This window comes from Lissotriton helveticus, chromosome 9, assembly GCF_964261635.1.
Source record: "Lissotriton helveticus chromosome 9, aLisHel1.1, whole genome shotgun sequence".
Taxonomy (NCBI): domain Eukaryota; kingdom Metazoa; phylum Chordata; class Amphibia; order Caudata; family Salamandridae; genus Lissotriton; species Lissotriton helveticus.
Window position 1 is genome coordinate 1,149,455,619 of NC_136070.1, and position 18,443 is coordinate 1,149,474,061.

Below are 18,443 nucleotides of genomic sequence, written 5' to 3' on the forward strand. Positions count from 1 at the left end.
CTCGAAATCCAACCCACCCGGCCCCACCACTCTTACCTGCAGCAACAGTGGCTGGGTGAACTGTTAGAATTGTGGGTCTCTAGTTGGCTGAGGTAGGTACTTAGTCCAAACAGGGGCCCTTGCTCTAAGTCAGGGAAAGGAAGGACACCTTCTCAGATAGCCCCTGCTCACCCCCTCGGTAGCTTGGCAAATGTGCAAAGTATTTGCAACCACGCTCTCAGCAACCCAGTGATGACACCACAAATGGACTCCACATGAGTTTCATAAAAACAATTATATGTTAATAAAAAAGATATACGATGAGACCACAAGATAAATATCCAACATATGCGTATTTGTGATATTTCACCTTGCTGGTTATTAGGCCAGCAAGACCTTGTAGGTATTTGCAGTATTAGTGAGCAATTCTTGATGATCCAATGCAGTCCTAATGCAATGCTATCCTGTTCATAAAGCAAGAATCAGGCACTTCGTAATGTAAAAATAATGCAGTTCGTTATGCAACAATCAGGCATTTCGTAATGCCAAAATAATGCAATTCCTAATGCAACAATCAGGCAGTTTGTAATACACAATATATGCAATGCGTAATGCAACAATCAGGCAGTTCCTTATGCAAAAATAATGCAATGAGTAATGCAACAATCAGGCAGTTCATAATGCAAAAATAATGCAATGCGTAATGCAACAATCAGGCAGTTCGTAATGCAAAAATAATGCAATGCGTAATGCAACAATCAGGCAGTTCGTAACTCCGGCACCGATCACGGTGCTCTGGACGGTCTCTATGCCACTCTTACTGACTCGCGGTCAGCTACTGCCAAAATATGCCCCCAACATGGATATGGTGGAAAAGAATGTGCAGCTCCACACTCCAGCCCCGGTACTGCCACTCCTCGGCAAGTACGGGCTGCGATACGAACTTGAGAGGAGGTTCGCACTGCAAAGATGAGAAAGGCAAAGAGCGTATCACTCGTAGCCAGCACCCCGCCCCAGACACAACACATGCACGCACGCTTGCTGAGCATTACCTGAAGGAGTACGATCTCACTCTCCTCTCCTCCCGCTTGGGCCTCCGATGCAACTTCGTTGGTCTTGGGCAGTGGAACACAGAGCCCCGACGTGATGGTTTGAGGTCTCTCCTTGGTAAAGGCAGGCTTGCGGCGGTGAATCCTCACAGCTCCTCTGGGGATGCCGTTCCGGGCCGATGGCAATGACGATCGCAGCACTTCTGGTCATGCTGTCGATCAACTCAGAGAACACGACTGCTCCAGGACACACAAGGTAATTTCTCACGAAGGTCTCAGGCTGCAACAGAGCGCACGCACACGGCGTCGCTGAGACTCACTTGAGCTCCGGGTGCACACGATCACAGGACAATCCTCACAAAGGTCTCAGGCTGCACAAAGCACATGCACACAGCATCGCTGAGACTCACTTGGACGCCTGGTGCGCACAATCACAGGGAAATCCTCACGAAGGTCTAAGGCTGCACGAAGCACACGCACACAGCGTCGCTGAGACTCACTTGGACTCCAGGTGCCCACAATCACAATGCAATTCTTTCGAATGTCTCAGGCTGCAAAAAGTACACATACACAGCGTGGCTGAGAGACCCTTGGAAACTTTTATGTTCCTGAGTTTCCACAACAGGGAGCTAGCTCTCCTCGGGCCCTTGGGGACAAGTTAATTCCAGACACAGCAAAGTCCTTACAAGCAGGGGGACACAGCACACAGCAAAGACGCTTGGCCTCTCCTTGGTTAAATCAGCAAACTGCAGGCCAGCCCCAGAACACACAGCAAGAGTCAATCCTTTACTTCAGTCTCTTCAGCTGTTTTTTCTTTGGCAGAGGTTCCTCTTGACCACAAAGTAATTTCAATTCTTTTCAGTCTTGATCAGTTCCGTTCCAACATTTAGGGGTTTCAGCTCTCATAGTTATACCCCTAAATGTATTTGAAGTCTTTCTGTTCAGGGGGGCACTGACCCCTGTCCAAACCAGTTCTGGGTGTCTCCCTGCCAGTGACACCTTCTTACCTTGATACTGGGGGACTGGATCTTCAATCACTCAGCAGGAGCTGGAGCCATTGTTTTATGGCAGCAGCCCAGGCCTCTTCACCTCCACGGGCTACTCCTCCCCCCTACACTCCAGATGCAGGTCCGCCTGTTTGTGTCTCACTTCCTCCCCTGGGTCAAGACATTCCCCAGAGCCTATCACATTCAAATCCAGTCAGTCAACCCACAACCAGGCAGAGACACACAGAATCGTTAGAACGAAACAAACACAGCTACTTCTGAAAGAGTGGTTTCTAAACACACAATGCAAAAACCACCTTCACAAAAAGATGTGTTATTAAATTGTGAGTTCATGCACACTAAACTTCACCTCTCCATTTTAAACCTATGGGAAGATAGGCTGGCAATATATTACACAGCCTACCCCATTCTGTCCTATGGGCAAGATGGCCTTGCTACAGTAAAAAACGAAAAGGAGAATATTTCACTGTCAGGACATGATACCCTCCTCAGTACATGTCATATTCTTTCACATGCACTGCGCCCTGCCCAGTGGGGTCCCTTGGACCTACCATAGGGGTGTCTGATGTGCAAAAAAAGGGAAGGGTAAGGCCTGGCAAGTGCGTGCACTTGTCAGGACAAACTGGCAGTTTAACAAACTATGCGCAGGCACTGCAGTGACGGCCTGAATTCTCTATTTAGGGCTACTTGTGTGGGTGGCACCACTAGTAGCATTTGCATTACCAGCCCTGGCACACATAGTGCAGTTTACTAGGGACTTTACTAGTAAGGCAAACATACCAATCATGGACAACCAATAACCATTACACTTTACACAGGGAGCACTTGCACTATGACACTGATCAGCAGTGGCAAAGTGCCCAAAGCATCTAAGTTGGCAACACCATGTCAGAGAAAAGGTATAAGGGGAAGGCAAAAAGTTTAGGGAACTTTAGCTAAGTCCAACAGGTACCTACTATTGAGAGATACAAACAGCGGATGAAGGGTTGGGCCAATTTACTAGGTAGCTTGAAATATCCAGACTCAGCTATTTGATTCTAAAAGGAACCTCATGCCCAAATGTATTAAAGTATGATGCTGGCAAGAGTATTAACTGCCCAGAGCAAAAGTATTTTGTACTGGAAGTTGCCCTTTTCTTGAGTCAAGTAGGACTTTGTGCTGATTTGCATCACTTTGAATGAAGGGGCGTTACTGCTGAAGTGTAACTTGGGTGCATCAGAGCATACACACATAGTTTTTAAGTCAAATCCCACTCTACGTAGGTAGGCACACTGGGTTGTGCAGCATATAATAACGCCTTTGGTACAACTGTCACTTTTTGGAGCTTAAGGCTAACACCTTTGGTACAACTGCCACTTTCTGGAGCTTAAGGCTCAACTCACAAGATGTCAGTGGTGGCCGGTGCAGGTAAGCACAGTCGGGAGGTGAGGCGGGAGCCGTGACAGACTTATCTTGCGCTCGCTTCATCATCAAGTCAGCTAGCGCAAGGTAAGTGGTTTTATTTATTTGTTTATTTTATTTTCCCTATTCTGTCTGTCACACCACCAACCTAGCGACTGTGGTAATTTATGATGAATGCAGGAAACAAGCATAATGGATTACTGTCAAGATATAAAGAATAAAAAGTCAAGGACATATATTAAAAATGCAACACCAAACATTTTGCCTTCACCCTCCACTTTTTTCTGAAATTCTTTTTTATTGACTCTAAGACTCTATGCACTTTACCACAATTATCCAGTACTAAAGTGCTTGTGCTCTCCCCTTTAATCATGGCATGCACCTGATTGCCATATGTGATGTAATTATATGTCCCTTGTAGAGTGGTATACTATTAAAAATGTGGTCTCTGATTGGCAGGGTTATGTACTCTGTCCAAGAAGAAACAACAATCCTAGTCAGGGTAAGTCACCAACGCATCCTAAATTAACCTGTGCTCACCCCCTGGTCACTTGGCACAGACCAGTCAGGCTAAACTTAAGAGGCAATGTGTCAAGTATTTGAGTAACACTTAATACAGTAAACCAGTGAAAAAAAACACAAAAGACTCCACACTAAGGGGCCGATTAGGATCGCAGTTTTCCCACATCCTCCGGGCCGGCGGAAGCCACTGCCGGCCCGGAGGATGCGGGAAAACCGCTGGGGAGGCACAAAAGACCCACCGCCAAATAAGGATGGCGGTGGGTCTCAAAATCGGTCCGCAGCTTTTCCGCCGCGGTCGCCTTCCGACCGCGGCAGAAAAGCTCTAACATGGCTGGCGGTGTCTATCAGACACCGCCAGCCATATTAGGATGGGAGTCAACAGATGCCTTTCCGCGGCGGATTCTCCACCGTGGAAAGGCATACGGTGATTTCTTTGGGGGCAGGGTGAGTGGGGAGGTGGGGGGTGCACATGGGGGGTACCTATGGTACCCCCCTGCATTTGCGTGCACGAAGCGGAAGGCACCGTGCAGTGCCTGCCGCTTTGTGCATGCAAATGCACTGTTGTCATTTTTTACATTGCGGCGGGTGCTGCTTCAAGCAGCACCCGCCACAATGTAAGTAATACAGTATGTGACCGCCAGGGTGGCGGTCACATCCTAATTGCTATGGAGGGACCGCCGCTGCCCATGCGGACGGTCCCTCATACTCAGTGGTGGCGGACCGACGAATCGACCCCTTAGTTAGAAAAATAGAGTGTTTTATGAACAAAACAAGACGAAAAAGACAACAATCCGATGGAGTTATGAATAATATACTGAAATGTAGTGCTTAAAAAACAATACCGCCAACAGGTTATCTGGTTGCGCTAAACCGGGTTGAATCTAAAAGTTCAGGCTGAGGGTAGGACACAGGGGCCAGCTTTAGCCCACTGAACAGTATCTTGGATGTGATGACAACTGAGGACGATGCGGGCGGCAGAGGAGGCGATGCATTGTCATTGATGCTGCTGAAGTAGGCGATGCATCGGTCCAAGCAGCGTACTGTAGAGGATGCGTCGAGGGGTCCAGATGCGAAAAACAGCAAGGCTATGCATCCTCATCGTACCGCGGGTCTGAAGGTGATGCGAGCAGCATGAAGTGGTGCATGGGCGCTGCACTGCACAAAGTTGGAGATGCATTGAGAATTGGAGGCGATGCTTTGCACGGTTTGCAATGCAGTGTTCACAGTCCCGGCAACAGTGGCGATGCGTTGGCGTTGAGGGAAACTTGCCGGTTCCCACTGGTGCAATGTCGTTGATGCATGGATTTCAGCAGATGCAGCTTTTTCTACCCACTTCCAAGGGCTCAGGACAGAATTGGCTCGATTAGGCTGGGCAAGACTAACAACAGATAACAGTCCAGGTGCTGTTGTAGGTGATGAGAAATCTTTGATATCCCTGAGACTCATTCCCTTGGAGTCATTTTGGTTCTGGTTTGTTGAGGTTCAGGTCCAGTTCTTCTCACTCCCAGGCAAGGAGGTCAGCAGGTCAGCAGAGCTGGAGTCTGGTAGAGTGACTGTCCTTTCAGCAGCACAGCAGTCCTTCTTCCTGGCAGAATGTCCACAGGTTCAGAAGTATATTGAGCTGGGGAGTCCGAGGTCCAACACTTATACCCAGTTAGCTTTGAAGGGCGCTGAGTCCTTGCCCTTACTTCCATCTCTTTGCTCCAGACTCACTACAGGGGGGTATGCAGCCCTTTGTGTGGGGACAGGACACTGGCCATTCAGGTGTAGGTGTCAGTCCCTCCCTCCAATCCTGCCCAGGATGGCCCATCAGGATGTGAATGGACCATCTGTCACACCTAAGCGTCCTTTGTGTGTGGCTATCTAGAGGAAATGCACAAAGCCCAGCTGTCACCCACCACAGATGTATATTCAGAGATAGGCAGAAGGCACGAAATGTCTAAAGTAAGTAAATTCAGCACTCCATCCATCATCTTATTGTGTTTGCTATGCTCGCCTAAGTGGCCAGGTTATGCCCAGACTTGAATCCCTTGCTCACTTTGACACTGAATTAAAGCTAGCCTGGCTGATGAGGGATGACATCCTAAAACCAGCCCCAGAATGCTTGTTTCTGGTCCAGGGAGTACCTGGCCTGGCAGTTTGGGCTGGACTGTTCCTATGAGGAACAGGGTCAAGACTGATTTGCATATGGCTGGATCTGGACTAGAATAGCATGGGGAGTAAATAAACGATGGTCCACCATAAAGTCCATTCCCCGTGGGGAGATGGACCACCTCGGCTGTTTGGGATTCTCACCCTCATCTGCATTAACCATTTGAGTGTCTTGTGGTCTGTCTGAACCCGGAAGTGAGTACCAAACAGGTATGGTATCATCATCTTCACTGCCCAGACCACAGCAATGGCTTCTCTTTCTTTTTCGCTCCACCTCTGTTTCCTGGGAAGTATTCTCCTACTTATGAAGACTAAAGGTTGATCCAGGACTTCTTCATTTAGCTGTGAGAGGACGATCCCTTCACCCTGCTCTGAGGTGTCTGTCTGAACAATGAACTCTTGGGAGAAGTCGGGGGCCTTGAATACCGGTGCTGTGCACATGGCCACTTTCAGGGTGTCAAAAGCTGGCACACCTCTGTCAAGATCACCAGAAGTGGATATTTCTGGAAGTCAGCTTTGTTAAGGGGACAACAATGGTCTCACACCCCTTGACAAATCTCTTGTAGTAACCAATCATGCCTAGGAAGGCTCTCACCTCTATCTGGGTCCTGGGGGTTCCCAAGCCAGAATGGTTTCAATTTTGGACTTGAGGGTCTTCACCTTGCCACCTCCCACTTGGTGACCTATGTAGACCACGGCACCCTGCCCTATCTGGCACTTACGGGCCTTGATAGTTAGGCTTGCACTCTGCAGAGCCTGAAGTACATTTTGGAGGTAGCAGGTGGACCTCCAGCTAGAACTGAAGACCGCAATGTCATCTAGGTAGGCAGCACTGAAGTTCTCCTCTGTGCTGCAGTTCACCTTACCAACCTCTGTAAGGTGGCAGGGGCGTTCTTCAACCCAAAGGGCATGACCCAGAACAGGAAGTGCCCTTCAGGGGTAGAGAATGCAAACCTCTCCTCTGCTCCCTCAGTCAGGGCAATCTGTTAATAATCAGATGTTAAGTCAAATGTGCTGAGGAACTTGACAGCTCTAAGCTGATTTATGAGCCCTTCAGCTCGGGAGATTGGGTGTACATCAGTCCCGGTGACCGAATTAAGCCCAGAGTAGTCCACATAGAACCTAAGTTCAGGGGTGACACCTGGAGGGGCAGCCTTGAGGACCAACACAACTGGACTGGATCAAAGTTTGAGGGCTCAACCCCTAACTTCAGCATCTTGGAGGCCTCCTCCTTAATGCTGGCTCTCACCTTGTCGGACAACCTCTAAATTATGTTCTTCACAGGTGTGCTGTCCACAGTATCAATGTCACGGGTACACAACACATTGAAACCTGGGACAAGTGAAACAGAGAGGTGAACTGTCACAGCAAATGGCGGCAGTCTCTCTGTTGATATAGGGTCAGGATTGTGTGAGAGGTTGACACAATCCACTAACCCATCCTGCTCCTTGGAAGAGAGGAAGAGATTAACTTTCCTCTTCCACCCCATCATCGGCAACCAGGAGCATGGTAAGCTCAGACCTCCCAAAATGGGGTTTGACGAGATTGACATGAAGACCCTCAAAGGGTTCCTGGGAGATTTGAGGTCCACCAGGTGGATGACATCACTCTTGCATTCCTTCACCTAATAAGGCCAAGACGAGCAGTCTTGCAGGGCCTAGGGATCCATGGGATCCCTCACCCATACTTTTTGCCAGGCTGAAACTCAACCAGGTTAGCATTCTTGTCATACCTGGCTGACTCTCAGATTCTCCTGAGCGAGTTTCCAAAAGAGGGTTGTCTGGTTTTAGAGGGACTGTATGTAGCTGACCACATGCTGAGGAGCTTCCCTGGGAGCTTGCTCCCAGCCCTCTGTTACTAAACTGAGAGACCCTCCTACAAGGGTGCCCATACAGAATTTCAAAGGTGCTGAAGCCAAACCCTTTCTGTAGTACCTCCCTGTAGGCAAACGACAGGCATTGCAAGAGGACATCCCACTTCCACCTCCTGGGCTCTGGAAGGCCCCTAATCATTCCTTTTAGGGTCATGTTTCACCTTTCAACGAGCCCACTGATTTTTTGGTAGTAATGAGAGGAGAACCTGTAGGTTACCCCACACTCCTTCCACATGGCCTTCATGTACCCAGACATAAAGTTGGTACCTCAGTCAGATACCACCTCCTTGGAGAAATCCACGAGTAAAGATCTCCATCACTGCTCTGGTCACAGTAAAAGTTCCCAGGATTATAGCTTCCGGGCACAGGGTGGCATGGTCCACCAAGACAGAACAAATCTGTTGCCCATGACTGTCTTGGGGTCCAGAGGCTCAATGATATTGAAGCCCAACCTCTCAAATGGGATGCTAATGACAGAAAAAGGTTGCACGGGTGCTTTGTTCTTTCCCCCTGACTTGCCACTCACCATGCAGGTAGGACAGGACCTACAGAACGCACCTTAGGCCTTCATTATTTGAGGCCAATAAAAGTGCGTGACACACCTGTCATGGTCTTGTCTTGCCCCAAATGAACAGCCAGAGGTACATCATGAGCCATCCCAAGTAGGAAGGCCCTGTAGCACTGGGGGACCACCAACACATGGGTTTCACTAGGCTCAGAAGCCTTAGGCTCACTATACAGGTGACCATTCTTCCAATAAATCAGGTGCTTGCCAGAGGTGCAACCAGCTGCCTGGGTGTCATCCTGCTGCTGAACACCCACAAGACTAAGGCATTCCCTTTGAGCTTTCCAGAACTCCTCCCTGGTGGGACCCCCCATCCTGTTGCCAGTTGGACAGCTCAGACTGGTTCCCCAGGTCAGCCAGATCTTCCCCTGCAGGTTCTGGGGCTTCCCCCTCAGGGTCACCCTCCTCGCGGACCAGTTGGGTTTTGTTTGGTAAACTTTTGAACCGATAAACAATGGAGTTGAAATAATTGTGCTTGACATTTTCATTGCACTGGTGTGCAGATCTCTGATTTTCATTGAGATGTATATATATATCTATATATATATATATATATTTATTTATATTTTTTAAGGTATTTGGTCGAGGATTTCAGTATAGTACATCAATATAATCTATATTTACCTATTTATACTTACCTCCTTGATATTTTGGTCCTCAATATTTTGGCTGCGATACTCTGGTAAATTGATATTCCCTACTCAATATTCCAGACTACAACCATTAAAAACCAGGGGACATTTCTCTAGTCTCTCTGTCTTGCTTACTACCACGTTGATCATTGTTTACAGTCTTCCAATCTCAGACACTCTGCCAGGGTTTTGCTGAGTATTTTAGCCCTACCACAGTCACTGTCAACAACTAACAAAAATGGAGTGATGTTTAATGTGTCTGTGAAAGTATAACTGCGAATGTATTGTTCGTCAATGTACTGCTCTTCACTAAGGCATTCATGGTTATGCATTAGCACCCTACAGTCACCACTGAGGGAATACACTCTGGCAGTCGTTCTTGGGACAGAACAGATCTATGTGGAGGAATAATGTCACATTTGTACGCAAATGCCATTTCAGAGCATGAACACTGCCTATCCTGTTTTCACCATCATTCAAGACTCATGTGATATGCTGTACTTGATCAATCTCACTTACCACTGTGATCATACTAAACTCGCACCTCAGGCCTATTCTTTGTAGAAGTTTTTACTGAGTTTCGAGCCTCTACTAAATATACTATCAAGTATCTCAAAACATGTAAAAGTAGAAGAAAAAACGAATTATTTTTCAATTACATTCTCTTAACTTTCCACATTTCGTTTAGTTAAATAAGAATCCACCGCTCATGGTTAACCACACCCTGGAACAATTCCATTTTTTTTGTATCACCAATTCTTTTGCCTTGATATAGTACAATTGCATTTGACTTTCATTAGATAATGTTCAGGGGTTCCTTACCAGCGTCATTTGCACCCTAAGCAGAACCTCAAATTGAACTTTTTCAACTGAGATGCACATTTCGGCGGGGTTACATTTTGGGGATCGTTATGTTCTCACCTGAATGAAACGTAAAAGCTAAAATGGTTTGCTTCTAATATACAAAAGTAACGATGTCTACACACAACGTCCAGTGCAAAGGATTTCAATATATTGTACTTTCCTGAAAACTCGCAAGAAAGAGCAGATTTAAATACAAAAAACACCAATAACCAGCCACGGCCCGTATAGGGCGTGTCACCGGGTGGTGATGTGGGGCGGGGGAGGGGCAGGGTGGGGGGTTGTAAAATGTGGCAAACTGACGATTTCGAACGGACGAACAAATTTTGTGGCGTGCACGAAATCGCCAAATGCGATGCAGCGCCGCAACAATTATTATTTTTCGTTACTTACCTGAAATTGTCCGTTTGCTGCATTTTACAACCCCCACCCTGTCCCTCCCCCGCCCCACGTCACCGCCCGGTGGCAAGCCCTATACGGGCCGTGGCTAACAGCTTCTAAGTTGCATCACGTGCAGAGAATGTTTACTTATTCTAATATGCCTGGAGTTCACTATGGGCCTATCCTCCCCTAACTCTACTGAGTACAGGTTTCTTAACCTAAATTGTAGGTCCTTAGTTAAGCATCACGCCAAAATGTTCAAGTTATTAACTGAAAAATCTCTAGACGCATTGTTTCTTACTGAGACATGGTTGACGCAGGACTCCATTGCAGAATCCTGGCTGGCACTTCCCAATGGGTATACGATGAAACAACTTAATAGACATGGTAATAGAGGTGGTGTCATCTCTTTAATCCATAAGGAGTCCTATCTGTGTAGTTTTAAGTAAGAGAACATTCCTGAGTGCGAAAGCGCACTATTTAAAATCACTTAAAACAATAATCTGACAGTCTGAGGATTGCTCATTTATCATCCACCAGAGCCATCTAAAGACTTCAGTGAAGAATTGGTGAAAAGATTATCTCTCTTGCTATTAAAGCACCAAATTTCACCATTCTAGGAGACCTTAATTTACATCTTAAAGATAATGGTAAAACAGGCATTGTGAGTTTTATATCTGACTTAGAGGCCTGTCAACTGACCCAATGTGTGTCGGATACTACTCATATAGCGGGGCACTTGTTGGATCCTATATTCTCCAACCTAGGCTCCATAAATGTCACGTCCCCGATTCCCATGGTGTGGATGGACCATTTCCTTGTTCCTTTTTCCTTTTGCTGGATCGGTAAACCAGTTCAGCACCATCCACGGTCTACGCAGAATAGACTGTGGTATAAGCTAAATGCTAACCATCTTACGGATCAACTGCTTAGTCACAAACCTCAGCTGGCACCGGACATAGAATCAGCCGATCTGCTTTTCCAGGACTGGCTGATCCAAGCTCTTGACAGCTGTATTCCGGCCAAACTTAGTCCTAATAAAGAAAGAGGACAGTCCAATACATAGTTTAATGATTCTTGGATTATAGCAAAAAAAACTGCAAAAAACTTGCACGAGTGTGGAGGCGAGCCTACTACTCAGAAGCAAAAATAAAATATTGAGACTCATTCAAAACTTACCACAAGCTGGTCCAGAAAGCTAGAGCAGAATACATTGCTGGTAAAATAGTGAACAGTACTTATCCCTCTAAAATGATCTTTTCACTTCTTGTGACTATGAAATGCTCTAACTCGCAAGCTGACTCTCCTATCACTTCTAATACTCAGTGTGATGAATTGACTAAGTATTTTGTAAGTAAGGTAGAGAACATTTATTATGGCTTTCCGGTAGTCACTATTAGCACCAATATGGTTGACGGGTCCGAGGATAGCGACCCTTCCACAAAAAAACCATTGTGCTCCTTTCCCCACTTATCTCTTGCTGAGGCTGAATCTCTCATTTTGAGAATAAAATCAGGCTCCCTGCCAAATCCCTTAAAACCAGCCCAAATCTGCCAATTCCACAATTCTGTTTTACCAGTGGCGAGAGAACTGGTCGATTTATCTTTGTCATCTGCTTCCATTCCTCCATCTTGGATGCATGCTAAGGTAATACCACTTTTAAAGAAACCATCTTTAGAACCCTCAGAGCCAGGCAACTACCGCCCCATCTCTTAGCTCCATTTCTGGCTAAAGCTACGGAATGTCATGTAAACCATATCCTCACTGAGTTTCTAGAGCAAAATGAAATCTTGAACTCCTCTCAAAATGGCTTCAGATCTCGCCATAGTACTGAGTCCACTCTGCTGGCAATAATCAAAGAAATTCGCAGTAGCTTGGATGACGGTAACTCTGCTGCCTTAATTATTCTTGACTAAAGTGTCGCCTTCGACACCGTCTCCCATGAGTTACTGATTCAGCGGTTACAGGGGATTGGGGTTTGATGTGAGGCCTTAGCCTGGTTTCACTCTTTTCTGGAAAGTAGGTCCTTCCAGATCACAGTACCACCTTACCACTCCCAGGAGTATTGCATCAGTCACGGGGTACCTCAGGGCTCAATATTGAGCCCTATGAACTTTATTATTTACGTACAACCCCTGGCGGAGATAGCAAAAAGAAGAGGGCTGTTGTTGGTGTCTTATGCCAACGACACCCAATTGGTCATTGCCTTCTCTAAGTAGTGTAGAAATAACCTCATCAAATTTAAGGAAGACATGCAGGTGATTGCCGAATGGTTGACAACAAACTGCCTGCAGCTTAATGCAAGCAAGTCAAAGATACTTTTGCTTGGGAAGCACAGTGACATGGGGTCGGAGTAGTGGTGGCCAGATAAATTGAAACCTTCACCACTGCCTAAAGAGGAGGTTAAGAACTTAGATTTCTGGATTGATAGAGGCCTGTCCTTTGACACTCAATCTAAACTAGTTGCAAGGACCTGTTTTGGACTCTTGAGGGGGTTGAAACCCTTACTAGGGTACTTCAACCCTAAAATCCGCCAGGCCATCCCGCTGGCCACAATCTTGTTGAAGCTAGATTATGGCAACTCCCTCTATTTAGGTGCCAATAATCTCGTATTAAGTGCCTTCAGAGAATCCAAAATGCGGCAGTTCACACCTTGCTGGCACTTCCAAAGTTTTGCTCAGTGTCTAAGTTTCTAACCAAACTTCATGGGTTACCCATGGATAAAAGGATCCAGTTTAAGACACTGTGTGTTGCTCATAAGATCATGACCCAACAGGCACCTCCGTTTCTAGCAGCTCTGCTGGTACCGTACGTCCCAAGTCGCTCCCTACGTTCAACTAATCTAGGACTCGCGTGTACCCCTCGAGTCCAAAGGGCGAGAGCGGGTGGTCGCACTTTTAAAGTTTTGGCAGCTAAACTATGGAACTCTCTTCCAGTTTCAATCATAGGGCTCCGGAATGATGTGGTGTTCCATAAAGTCTTAGGGCCATATGTATCATCAACCTAATTTGCGATTCTCAAATAGCGATTTTTAAGAAATTGCTATTTGAGAATCACAAATAGGTATGTATGTACAAAATAGCATTTGTTTTGCGATTTCTTAAAATTCCTTAATTGCGATTTGCAAATTGCGAATCGCAATTAAGGAATACTTTCCCATTCATTTCTATGAGCCAGGAAGCCCATAGGAATGAATGGGAAGTTATTCTCAATTTGCGATTCGCAATTTGCTAATCGCAAATTGAGAATAATTTCAAGGGTGCAGGGGTGTCCAAAGGATACCCTGTTCCACCCCTGAAATATGCATGGGTGCACATGTGGCGCACATACATGCCCTAAGGGCATGTATGGGCATCACATGGCACTTTGAAAAAGGCAAAAATGTGAATTTTTCAAGGAATTCGCAACTTACCACCAACTAGAAGTTGGTGGTAATTTGCGATTCCTTAAGGACATTTTGCAAATTTCTTTTGCTTCATACATTGCATTTAAGGAATCTCAACATTTGCGATTCCTTAAATGCAATTGCAAAATAAGGAATCGCAAATTTTGCGATTCCTTGTTTTGCACCATATTTTGCTTTATACATACCATTTAGCAAATTCGCATTCGCAAAGGCCGAAATTCTGCGAATGTCGGCCTTTGTGGATGCGAATTTGCTTGATACATATGGCCCTTAAAGACCTGGCTTTTTCCATCTTAATTTTTATTTTTATCTGGACGGCTCTAAGTCACTTGTAACTTGGGTAGCGCTGGGACACCCCGTTGCTGGAGCAGCTATGCGCTGTATAAATCTAAATCAAATCGCTTCAATAAATCTCTATCCACAAAACAGACAGCCTTCATTTTTATTAATCTGTCCAAACCTGGCAGAAATTCATACTCATGTGGTTGATAAAATTTGACAACCATTCACCTTGTAAGCTTTGCCTGTTACTCAATACCTTTTTGTAGCTTGTTTTAAAGCCACTGGCAAAGTTCATAGTGAGGAAGCATCTGCTTCAACACCAGAGGCAAGGATAATAATATGCATGCAGAGCACACTGATATACACCTTGAAGTTTCAATGCAATACACCATCAATGTCCTTCAATGGTTCTCCTCCTACCTTTTCAACTGACAACAGTTTATTAACATGGGCACCTCCAAGTCACAAGAGATCCCTTTCATCTGTAGAGTCCCCCATGGCACCATACTGTCTCATGTTTTCATCTACCTATACATGGAGTAGCTTGGTGCTCTACTCACAAATATAACATAAAAATTCACCATTATACTGATGATGTACAACTCCACTTAAATGTTTTGTCTGCTTCAGACATAAAACGCACCTCAACCACTGCTTGCACATCATCAAGATCTGATTGTTGAGTACCTACCTGAAGTTGAGGCCAACCAAAAGAGAATTCCTTTTATCTGACAATAATATACCTGGCTCAATTACATGATTCTTCGCAGCTTCAATCCTCAACCTTCACCAAATACCCACCCTAAACACCAACCTCACCCTCAAGGAACAAATTGCCAGAAAACAAAGACAACCTGCTACCAGTTCTCTCTTCTAAAGGAAAGCAAACCATTTCTTCCAGAAAGCACCTTCAAAACTGCTGTTCAAACGTTCATAGTATCGCTTCTAGATGCTGGTAATGCCCTAATCCACCACCTCCTAGGTGCCACACTGGCCCCTCTAGGGACATCCTCCATGCTGCTGCATGTCTCATCCAGGGCTTGAAGAATTGTGATCACATCACCCATCTATGCACACAGGATCCGGAAAAACATCCCGGTATACTTCAAGACCACCACAATGCTGCTCCAATTTAGGAAAGTGATTAAGACTCAGCTCTTTGCAAAAAAGTACATCACTGTGTACTAACCTTCCTTAATTCAGCGTGAACTCCTACTTGTTAACTTTGCTTGTCTTTGAATACATACAGAACTTCGCTGCATTTTGACAAGATCCTCGCTGGAGAAATTCCATATACATATATACATACATACACTTTGGATAAAATACTCTATATTGTTGCTAAACCAAAATGTTTGAGATACCAATCTAACCTATGCAAAAGTGTAGGTGTAATAAACCTGTTATTAGTTACTGTATCACCTCTAAAATGTAGCAACATACTTTTCATTAGCTGAGGGTAGATGCCACTAATGTTCAACCCTGTTGTTACTTGGCATCTTAAATGAGGTTTAAATCCTTCATTTCATCCACTCTCGAAAAATATTTAAAAATCCTATTACATGTTTATATAGTCCCTCTTTCTATTCATCCATCACAGTTCTATTTTCAGCAAGGCATATACCATGCCCCTCTTTGTTCTAAATATCTGTCGGTCAGCATAAGAAAAGGGCTTAAAACTGCGCTATCACCTTCTTACAACTCCATAAATCTACTGATCATCTTACGAAATCTGGATTACTATTTGTCTGGATTTGCCTTTCAGAAAAACTGTTGCAAGGACCATCAAACACTCTGAAAAGGGGAAATGCTGGGTGTTCCAGCTATGCCAAGTACTAGATGTGCAGTGTAAACATGGCCTCACTACATTTCCTTGCATATCCCATTTGATGTAGTTGACAAGTCCTGGATGAACTCAAGGAAAGGGACATAAGTTGAGACCTAAGTACAGCGAAAAACAGTTATCACAGTTGCAATAAAGATTGAAAGTCCAGCTAGCATTCTGTTATAACACAACACTTTCTAATATTTTAATAGACATCAGTATATTTAAAATATAATTAGTGGGTTAAAAACTAGAAATAACATAATACACAACGTACAAATCAATACTCAATGTACATATTGCTAAAGCAATATAGTGATAAAAACTAGACCCATGTTGTACTCTCTAAACAAGGTTTGTAAAGTTCTAGGGGCATATTATAAAGGGGGTTTATATCTGCTTTTTTGGCTTTAAAAGCCAAGAAAGCGGAGATAAAATTATCTCCCTATTACCTAGCTGTCCCTAACACCAGTTAGCGACAGCTAGTAGGAGATAGCGACCATCTTGGGCCCCACTTTGCATGTCAGTGATATTTATCACTAATGACATGCAAAGTGGGCGTGCCAAGATGTTAGCAACTGGAAACAGTCGCTAACATCGCTATCTCCTATTACCAACTTTTGGAGGTATTCGCGCTAAGCGCGAATATCTCCAAAAGCTAACACCTGCCCTGAGCAGTTCTTAGCCATGTTATCCAATGGGAGGTGGATAACATGGCTAAGAGCATTAGCTCGGTAATGCATGAATATCGCTGACTTTTCAGCGATATTCATGCATTGCGGCCGTTTTTTATCGCATTTGCGATAAACCTTGGTAATACCAAGGTTTATCTGTGATAAAAATCGCTGCAGCTCAGCGGTAAATTTTTGTCTCTAACCAAGCAATAGCCCCCTAATGTCTGCAAATCTGGAAACACAGTTATAAAGTTCATCAACCGTGGAACACAAATTGATTAGAAAGAATCTCAGCTCATGGAGTTAGACTGGGATTGCAAATATGATTATAATCTCCCACCAAAATGTATATGTTTACTTTATTAGGAGCTCCCTTATAGGTTGAGGCCCTCCAGATACATTGTCTGCATATTGGGTCAGAGTATCCGATTCACTTCCACCTCACTTAGATTGCCTGTCATTTTTGTGGTGTCTGTAGATGCTAGGATAAGAATGTGAAATAGCCAGCCATTGCCCGTTTGTATTCCCTCTGTAATTATGAAACATAATCATGGCTCACTGTTGTAGGTTACCATTAATAAAAAGGAAATCCTCAGAGAAATGAGTATTGGTGTTGTGAGTGTAAACACCAAATGACAATCACAATCAAATAAATAAAGAATTTAGAGTCCACACTGAGTGAAGTGAGATGAGAATAGGAACATTTTGTTCAAGATGTCAAAAAATATAGAGAAAAATTATGAGAATTCCCTTAGTACTAAGAGTAAAAAGAAATATTCAGTAGCTCTTGTAACCATCCAAAAAGAAATTAATCTCAAGCACCTACTGCAGGACAGTAAAGGATTTAGAATATTTAGCAGGTATTCTAAGCCAATAAGGATGGAGATGGCTACTGAAGAGCACTTTTATGCAGGCTTTCCATTGCATAGACTGACATAACAGCAATTTTAGCCGTGTTTAAGCTTTGATTTTGACTGGCGACTTCTCCCCAGAATTCTGGCAACCCAGTAAGTTTAACTAAAGCTGCAAAACTCTGTCCATTGGACACAAGTACCCAAAGCATTGCCAGTATTACTGGGGATTCTGGGATTCCTTGAAATTGGCTGGAGGATTTCCCAATTGCTGGAACTTCTCAACCTCTAGGCATTTTCAAAGAAAGGTCTACGGGAGGTTCAATGTACCTACAGCAAATCAATTCTCTCAACACAACTTGCACATGTCCACTTAGCAATTTCAGAAGTTCAGGTAACTGCAAACCATCCAAACGCATTTAGATGACAGTGGAAACAAATGACCCTCCTAACACAGAGGTTTCAGAAGCAAAGGTTTCCCTAGTAGGCAAAACATACTGCCAACAGCAGAGAAGTTTTAAACTGCCTGCCAACGTGTTCATGATATCGCTTTGCAACATTTCTTGAATTCAGCACTCTGTAGGGTTGTGGGGATTTTAGTCAGATGAGGGACATTTTTCCAGTATTTGTCAAACAAGCAGTAGCCAGCCTATCTGCAGCAGATATAGATAACCCAAGGATTGCCTAAACCCAAAATCCATGATGAGGTTTCTGTGGGGACAGACATAACTAAAACTGAGATGTATGTTAAAGCATATGATGTATGTCTACTATAAGGTATGGCATTTGTTGCATCACTACCTGAAAAACCCTCTTAATTTTTGTACTGATGTTTTCTCATTACTGTCTTTCATCATCATTTGTAAATATTTTTGACTGGTCCTATCATCATGGATTTTTATATAGCATTTACATGATGTATAGTGCTTAGCAAGCATTATTTGTACTATCCTACGTACACTGTCTATGTTCATCTGTATTGTT

General features: G+C 44.5%; 2 protein-coding genes across 2 annotated transcripts in view; one reads left to right on the forward strand and one right to left on the reverse strand.

Moving 5' to 3' along the window:
* The window catches only part of CACNA2D3 (calcium voltage-gated channel auxiliary subunit alpha2delta 3), a 2,522,256-nt gene that overhangs the window by 556,656 nt on the left and 1,947,157 nt on the right, over window positions 1-18,443 (reverse strand). The window lies entirely within an intron of this gene.
* Window positions 1-18,443, forward strand: part of LRTM1 (leucine rich repeat transmembrane protein 1) — a 74,038-nt gene that overhangs the window by 52,652 nt on the left and 2,943 nt on the right. The gene's annotated exons all lie outside the window — the stretch shown is intronic.